Source organism: Penaeus japonicus, unplaced genomic scaffold (assembly GCF_977035675.1).
Source record: "Penaeus japonicus unplaced genomic scaffold, GWHDUDI00000001_assembly GWHDUDI00000025, whole genome shotgun sequence".
Classification (NCBI taxonomy): domain Eukaryota; kingdom Metazoa; phylum Arthropoda; class Malacostraca; order Decapoda; family Penaeidae; genus Penaeus; species Penaeus japonicus.
In genome coordinates, this window is record NW_028234427.1 from 34,649,557 (window position 1) to 34,658,384 (window position 8,828).

Sequence of the window (8,828 nt, forward strand, 5' to 3'; positions counted from 1 at the left end):
CTTCTTCCATCTTTCTCTCTTTTTCTCTCCTTCCCTTCCTTCCTTCCCTTCCTTCCTTCCCTTCCCTCTCTCCCTTCCCTTAACTTCCTCCCTTCCTTCCCTTCCTTCCCTTCCTTCCTCCCTAACTTCCTCTCTCTCTCTATCTCTATCATTATCTTCCATCCTCCCTTCCTTCGCCCCCCCCTGCCCCTTATATCTCCCTCGCCCTCCCCCTCTTCTTCTGTCGCCGCCGCCCTCACCAGTTGCCAGCAGCAGCCCAGTCCATTCCAGACCCAAATTTCTCGCCGACACCCCGGCCGCGGCGACAAGCGAGGGAGAGAGCGGGTGAAGGAGAGAGAGAGAGAGAGAGAGAGAGAGCGAGGGAGCAAGAGAGCAAGAGAGGGAGATACCGAGCGAGAGAGAGAGGGAGGGAGCAAGAGAGTGATGGAGTACGGAGAGGGAGTGGGGAGGTAGAATACCAAGTGAGGGAGATACCAAAGTAGGGAGGGAGGGAGCAAGAGATTGATGGAGGAGGGAGTAAGAGCGAGTGAGAGAAACAGAGAGCGAGGTTGGGCAATGAGCGAAAGTGCGAAGGAGTGAGCGAGAGGGAGGGAGCGAAAGAGGAAGAGAGGGAAAGATCGAGGAGGTGAGGGAGAAAGCGAGGGGAATAAAGAGAGATTGAAGAAGCAAGAGAGCGAAGGAGTGAGGGAGTGAGGGAGACCAAGGCGGGTCCTCCTGTGCAACACGACCTCCTCTTGACGTTGTTGCATCCTTTCACCGGCCGCCTCCTTGCCTCCCTTCTTGCAATAGTGGCCGCGGGTCTGCAACCTGTGGCCGACCCAGGGCTCCTGGCACTGGGTCTGGCTCTCCCTGTCTGGCTCTCTGGCGGGCGGTTTTTGCCTGTCTTTGGCTCTATGTGTGTCAGTCTTCTCTTGCCCCTTCTCCTCCTTCTCTTCTTCCTCCTCTTCCTTTTCCTCTTACTCCTCCCCCTCCTCCTCTCATGTCTCTCCCTTCCTCTATGTATTCATCTATGTACTCTTCTTCCCTTTCTTCCCTCCTATGCCCCATCCTGCTTTTTCTCCATTCCTCCTCCTCCTCCTCCTCTTTCCTATTATCTCCCTCATCCATCTACCCTCCTTCTCTCCCCCCCCTCCTTCCCTCCCCCCCTCCTTCCTTCCTCTCTAAAAGAAAATATTCGCTGTTTGTCAAGTATTTGAGGCGCGTTTTGGATTCAGGAAAAACTGATGAGGAAAGCATGCATGTTAATGGCCGTTTATGGATGTTTAAACCTGTGTACGCCGTTTCTCCCTCTCTCGCTCTTTCCTTTTCTCTTTTCTTTCTTTCCTTCTTTCTCTCTCTCTTTCTTTCTTTCCTTCTTTCTCTCTCTCTTTCTTTCTGTCCTTCTTTCTTTTTTTATCTCTCTCTCTCTTTCTCTCATTCTCTCTCTTTCTTTTCCTATTTTTCTCTGTGTGTGTGTGTGTGTGTGTGTGTGTGTGTGTGTGTACACATGTTAACGTGTGCGTGCATCCTTCACCTACTCGGAGAACTATTTCCTCTCGAGTTCAGCAACTGGCGACATTGCAAGGGAGGGCCGCGGCGAGGGAAGGAGGTTGCACAGGAGAGATGTTAAGCCCGTGATCGAAAGCAAGCGAGCGCCCGGCTTGCAGCCTTGCAACTCGTCAGGCGATGGAAGATGCACTTTCTCATGCCGGTGAAATCATGTGCAATGCTGCATGTTGAAAGGTGGGTGCGATTAGCAAGTGAGCTGCAGAAAGCGGAATTAATGACCGCGCTCATTAGGTATGCGTAAAAAGGGGGTGGGGGTGAGGAGAGGGGGGGGAATTCAGAAGGGGAAATTAAGCCTGAAAATAGACTTGTTACTTGGTATTTGGGGATTTAAAGGGAGGAGCTCAAGCATTGGAGCTTCGGGTGGCGAGCCTGACGAAATGTCTTTGGTCTGGATTATTAAGGGAGAAGAAGAGAGAGGAATGAAGGGGATGGGAGAAAAGGAGGAGGGGGAGAAGGATAGAAATGTAGAAGAGAGATGGAACATGAAAGGGGAGAAGAGGAGAAAAAGATGAGAGAAAAAAATAAAGGGATGGAAGGAAGAGGCAAGGAGAGAGATGAGGGAAGTGTATATGGTTTGAGACAAGAACACGGAGAAGAGAAAAGAGGAATGCGCGGACATGGAGATGAAAAAAGAGAAGAAAGTGAAGTGTAAATGGTATGGTATAGAGAGGAAAGAAAGAAGAGAGGCGTGAATGGACGAGAGAGAGAGAGAGAGAGAGAGAGAGAGAGAGAGTAGGGGGGGCAGATAGAGAAGAAGAGAGGAGAGAAATGCAGAGAGCCGGGGATAGAGACATGTAGAAGAAGAAGAAGAAGAGAGGAGGGAGGTGCACAGACTGCACATGGCGCGGCTTAGGGACGGGGGCGAACGTGTGTGGTCTTTCGAGTTCGAGCAAGCGTGGGGTTGACGCATTAGATCCCTTGGTGGGGTTATTTAGCAGGTGCTCTGTGCTGGGGTTGTTTAGAAGGTCCTTCATGTGTTGAGGTTGCCTACAAATGTTGCAGTTGTTTTTAGTTGTTGTTGTTTGGGTGGGTTGCTTAGCATAGCTTCGAGATGGCAGCTTCATTGTCTTGAGGGTGTTTAAAAGATCCTCTGTGCTGTGTGGTAAGTGTTCTGTATTCAAGTAACTGTTTGAAGGTTTCCTGTGGGAAATATTCAGAATCTGTTAGAAGCTTTTCTGTGAGACTAAGAGAGAGCGTATTTCCTGTGAACATTCTCCGTTCTGTGGACAACTCATGAGGTGACGATGTAGGTCAGTTTCCTTCATCTTGCCGTATCAAACCGCGGGATGACAGTTATAAATGCCGTGAATGAATGCTCAAGCAGATCTTGCTTTGAAGCAACTTTGCCCTTGAAACACAGGAGTTGTGCTACGCAAGAATGACGGTGCAAAGGAGAGCGTTAAGGATGTCACTAGGAGAAACGGAGAGAGAAAGAAAGAGCAAGAGAGTGGCACAGGAAGAGAAGAGGAGAGAGCGAAAGAAGATGAGAGAAAGAGAGAGAGGGAGGGAGAGAGAAAAAAAAAGAGAGGCAGTGTGCATGGGTGTGGAGTCGTCTCAGAACGTTTATCAGTGAGAAGACGTGCTTTAATTAACAAACTTGCCATCTGTATGCGCAATGTATGGCGCATTTGAAGAGCCTTTCACTGTCAACCTCGATGCTGTACTTTACTCGGTCTCTTGGCAAGCCTCTTGAAATCACATTCGAATGATTTACTAAGTTTTTTTTTAAATGTCCATGTAAGAAGTTTATAGCACGTACATAGCCATCCCTTCGAGACAAGTGAATCTGTTATTAAGAAAAGACCCGAGAGCGAGGGAGACGAAATGCTAAGGGTCACTGAGGAAGGTGTAGCCTCGCGTCGAATGAATGGCGAAGGCTCGACAAACAGGCGGAGATGGCAAACAACGCCGACAAACAAGGAAGCGAGAGGAGGACGTGAAGGAAAAGGAAGTAGCTGACCAAGATAGGGAGAGAGAGAGGGAGAGAAGGAGGGAGGGAGGGAGGGAGAGGAAGATGTGTGTGCGTGTGTGTGTGTGTGTGTGTGTGTGTGTGTGTTTGTAGGGTCCTCTCCGGGTCAAAGACACCGCATTCATATAATCATAAAATTACAGTATATAAAGCTGGTAGCAGGAGGGAGGGAGAGGAGGAGGGGCAGAGGGAGGGAGGGAGGGAGGGAGGGCGGGAGGGCTGACGAGAAGAGCGGGCCGGTCCATTCATAAAGTGAGCTCTGGCGAAGAACTCGTTTGCCGATGGCTGGCGGACGGGTGGTTGGTGTGGCTGCCTGGCTCGCTGGCTGGTCGGCTGGTCGGCTGGTCGGCTGGTGGGTGGACTGGCGCTTTGGATGACATTAAGGGGCCCCGACGGGTGCTCGCGGGATCGGATAGGAGAGGATAGGAGGGGTTGGGATGGAGCGGAACGGGTTGACTCGGGAGGGAAAGGAAGGGAATGAGGAGTGGTGTCAGGAGCAAGGATGGGATAGGATAGCTTAAGATAGGATGGAAGGGCAGAATATGGGGTAGATTGGCACAGAATGGAATGAGACGGGATAGGAGAGGGGGATTGAGGGATGGAGTGGGACGGATTGGTTTGGGAGGGAATGGGATAGGGGTTTATGGGCAAGGAGGAGATAAGATACCTTAAGATAGAATAGAAGGGCAGAAGATGGGGAAAGGTCAGCACAGGACGGGATAGTTCGGCTTATGACGATGGGATGGGATATGCTACCCACCTGGATGTACGTAGCAAGAAGGCGTGGAGGGAGCCCCGCGAGGGAGGATAGCCCCGCGAGGGAGGGTAGCCCGAGGAGGAGGGAGAGAGGTAGTCCCAGTAGAAGGTGCATCGGTTCGTAAAATGTCTTGTAGGAGCCGAGGGTCTCGGGAGTGGTAAGTAGCCCGGCGTGGAGGCGAGTGTCGACGAAAGGTTGTAGGATAAAATGTGTCCGCATGTTTCCCCGGGTGCTTTTAGGATAGTATGCGTGTCCCTGCATGTTTATAGGACATGGCGAGTGTTCCTAGAGGGCTTTTAAGGACAGGGCTTCCTCCGCATCGCTTCCTGAATCCTGTCGATGATTGTGTCGAGACTCCGAGACGGTCAAGCGAGCGCCCGGATTGTAGTCGTGGGTGACATACGTTCAGTGGCGTCGTGCGAGGAAAGGAGGGGGTGGCTAGAGGAGGAGGAGGAGGAAGAAGAAGAGGAGGAAGAGGAGAAGGATGAAGAGGAGGAGGAGGGATGGGAAGAAGATGATGAAGAAGAAGAGGAGGAGGGGGGATGGGAAGAAGATGATGAAGAAGAGGAGGAGGAGGAGGGTGATGGGAAGAAGATGATGATGAAGAAGAGGAGGAGGAGGAGGGGGAGGGGTATGGGAAGAAGAAGAAGAAGAGGAGAAGGAGAAGAGGAAGAGAAAGAGGGTGAGGGGAAGACTAGAGAAGAGAATGAGGAGAAATGAGACAGAGAATGACGGGAGGAACACATCCAATAAGCGGCAGATCATCCTAGATTGTTGTTGTAGCCGAGCGATGCACTTCGACGGGAACAGTTCCCCCTGAAAGATGCCGCGCGGAGAGTCATCGGGTTCCTCTGAGGAGTGAACGCTGGGTGAGGAGGAAGAGGAAGAAGAAGAAGAAGAAGAAGAAGAAGAAGAAGAAGAAGAAGAAGAAGAAGAGAAAAGAAAAGAAGAAGTGGAAAAAGGGAGGAGGACGAGGAGTAGAAAGGGTCTAGGGAAAGGTGGAAGGCAGGATTGGGAGCAGGATGGGAAGGAGGAAGAGCATTCACAGCCTGGCGGGCGGGCGGGCGGGCGGGCGGGGCTCACGTCTTGAGAGCAGATATGGGCGGTGTGCGCTGGCCTGCCTGCCGCCCACAGCTCAGGGATATGGGATGATCGCCACAGTCATGTCCTCAGGCCGGACTATATTCAGCGTGCTTAGTCATGGGATATAGCAGTTATTTTGGTACATATTTTAATGTGTGTGTGTGTGAGTGTGTGCGAGTGTGTGCGTGCACGCGCGCGTGCGTAAGTGTGTAGGTTTCAGCTACATTAAACATATTTGTAATACAGTGTAGTAGGTAAAAAAATATGTGACTTAAGTGTTTCTATAAGATACATATTGTCGCATATACTTGTTGATGCTATCTCTCACGAAATGTTCCAATCTTAGAAATGGAATAAACGTTTTCAAACCAAGTTTCTGATACATAACAGTATCCGAAACGTCAAAATTCACACCTGATAAGGATAGGTTCGTTGAAGGATAGTCCTGTAGATAGGATGGGTAGGGTATATCCATTAGTGTCATTCGTATGTATCTGTCCTATAAGGGAAAAGGGAAGGAGAAAAGTGATGCGTGAGGTCAGAAAGTTTCTTGTGGCCTTCTCCCAGAAATGTTTCATCACTTGTACACTGTGCACGAGGAAGAGAAAATAGAGTGATCAGTACACACGGAATGTACGTTTACCAAATGTTATATTGAGGAAAGTGAACCTTGAACAAGCTGTACAGTGAACAAAGTGTAAATCGAGCAAGATGAATATCCAGCGAAATGTTCTTTGAGCAAGATGTACTCGGTGCAGAAGCATGTACTAAAACGGAGTACATTTGGTTTATAAGGAAGCAAAGGCTATGAAGACAGTAGTACCAGTAAGTAGCTGTTGTGTATTCACGTACCGGAGGCCGGGAAGGTGTTCCGTTAAGACGGAAATTGAAATACTGTTGTTGTTGTTGTTTTTTTCAAATGCAAAGGAAATAGTTTGGACTTTGTGTGTGTGAGTGTGAGTGAGTGAGAAAGAGAGACCGAGAGAACGAAAGAAAGAGTCCGTGAGTGTGAAAACCATGTGTTTGTTTATATATACATGTGTGAGTAAGAGAGTGGAAAATCCGTGTTTGACTGTAAGTGTGTGTGTGTGTGTGTGTGTGTGTATTATATATATATATATATATATATATATATATATATATATATATTTATATATATATATATATATATATGTGTGTGTGTGTGTGTGTGTGTGTGTGTGTGTGTGTGTGTGTGTGTGTGTGTGTGTGTATGTATGGATATATGTATATGTTTTAACTTTTGTGTCGTTGACTTGGTGAGTCAGTGAAGCCTATTTCGTGGTTCTCTAAATGCCGCCGTTTGAGGCTAGCACTTTGAGTTAAATTTGCGTACGATGCTGTGGTGCCTTGTTTGCTTGGGCGGCGGGCAAGCGTGCGTGGGAATTTTGATGTTAAAAAGAGGCAGATCTAAATAATGCCAAAATGAGAGATGCAAGCTTGTTTTGTTGCAGATGCATTGTTTGGAGTTGTTGATGGATAACAAAGGGGATGCGAGAGAAGTGAAGTTATTAGTGATACGTCATGTATTATTGCCATCATGCGCCTTTGTGTGCTTCCATCTCTTCTTAGAATAAAAGTGCTTCCTAATTGCTTTTACACGCACTTCCACCTACGTTCTGCTTTGTGTCTACCAGTCACTGTTTTACTCCTCTGCCCCATTTTTCTCGGTCTCTCTGTTCTCTCTATCTCCCTCCCTCCCTCCCTCCTTCCTTCCTTTTTTCCTTCTATCCCTCCCTCCGTTTCTCCCTCTTCCTCTCTTTCTCAAATCTTCCTCCCTCTCTCCTTCCCTCCCCCTTACTTTTCTCCCTCTCTGCCTTCCTCCTTCAACGCCACATAATAAGCAGCCTTCTCTCCTCCGCCTCCCCCCCCATCCCTCCCACCCTCCCCCTACTCCCTCTCCCCCCTCCCCCCCTCCCCTCCCCCCCGACCGCCTCCGCCGTAAGTGACCCGTGGGCATAGTCCAGGTAGACTCCCCGGTTCGCCTCTCAGCCTCAGGACTCACTGGATGCCAAGACCCCCTCCTTCTTAACCCCCCTCCCCCTTACCCCCGTCCTCTCCCCTTCCCGGTCCCCCTTCTCCGCCTCCCTCTCCCTCTCCCTTATCTCCCCCCCCTCACCCCCTCTCTCAACAGCCACCTTACCTACACACTCCACGGATGGTCAATTTTTGTCATATATGTATATATATATATATATATATATATATATATATATATATATATATATATATATATATATATATATACATACACACATACATATATACACATACATATATATATACATACATAGATATATACATGCATAAATATATATACATATATATACACATACATATATATGTAAATGTTCATATACGGATATATAAATATATATATACAAATGTATATATATATATGTATATATAAATGTATATGTTTATATATATATATATATATATATATATATATATATATATATATATATATATATATATATATATGCACACACACACACACACACACACACACACACACACACACACACACACACACACACACACACACACATATATATATATATATATGTATCGAGTATATTGAAAGTATATTGAAAGAAAGTTTCATATTCTTTTTGTATTATGATTGTAAGATTATATTTATTGCCTGTGTTGTAATGATAACGGAGATAATGCTCGCTATCGGTTCCCTCTAGAAGTGAAAATGAATGAATTTTGTCTTTCTCTCCCTCTTTCTCTTTCTCTTTTTCATTCATTCTCTCTCTATCTCTTTCTCTCTCTCTCTCTTTGTATCGATATTCTATTAAACTGCTCGAGTGTCCGACATCAAACAATACGACGCGTAATGATAATACAACGTTCTTTTTCTCTCTCCTCCTCCTCCTCCTCCTCCACCTCCTCCTCCTGGAGTCCCCACACCTTACATTCTTAGCCAGGTGCCTGTCTGTCTGCCAAGACAGCCACCCACCCAATACCCCCCCATGCCCCTCACCCTATCCCCCACTCCCCCCTTCGCTGGCTGCCCACCTGCCCGCCTAAGAAACAGGTATCGGCGGTGGACAGTGCTAAGCCGATTAGCCGCAAGGGTCAGAATCCCGGCTGTTTCCGAGGCTAAATGAGCTCTCGGGGTGTGGATGCGTGTTGTCTCGTGGTCGCGGCCCGAAAAGTGGAGATGCCAGTTGTCTCTTTGATTATTTATATTTTCATTTGCTTATTTATGTTTAGGGATGTTGTTGTCGGGTATTGTTCCTATTTTTTTGTCGTTGGTTTGTTTAAGCTCCTCTGCATCTTTTGCTTTCGAATCGTTTTGATGAGCTGAAGTGGCGGTAGGTCCGTCGATACAACTCTGGCTCCGGCCATCGGAATATGACACAAAGTTTTGCAGCCGAAATGGAAATCCGAGAAGCTCTAAAGACACGATTAAACTTTGGCATTTGACAGCATAGTGGCGGT

At 47.7% G+C, this 8,828-nt stretch overlaps 1 protein-coding gene across 1 annotated transcript in view; it reads left to right on the forward strand.

Moving 5' to 3' along the window:
- The first annotated feature begins 1,566 nt into the window (after window positions 1–1,566).
- Window positions 1,567–8,828, forward strand: part of LOC122258738 (uncharacterized) — a 19,939-nt gene continuing 12,677 nt past the window's right edge. Inside the window, exon 1 of the mRNA XM_086551626.1 lies at window positions 1,567–1,722. The gene's annotated coding sequence lies outside the window, so the exon portion shown is untranslated. The remainder of the gene's footprint in view (window positions 1,723–8,828) is intronic.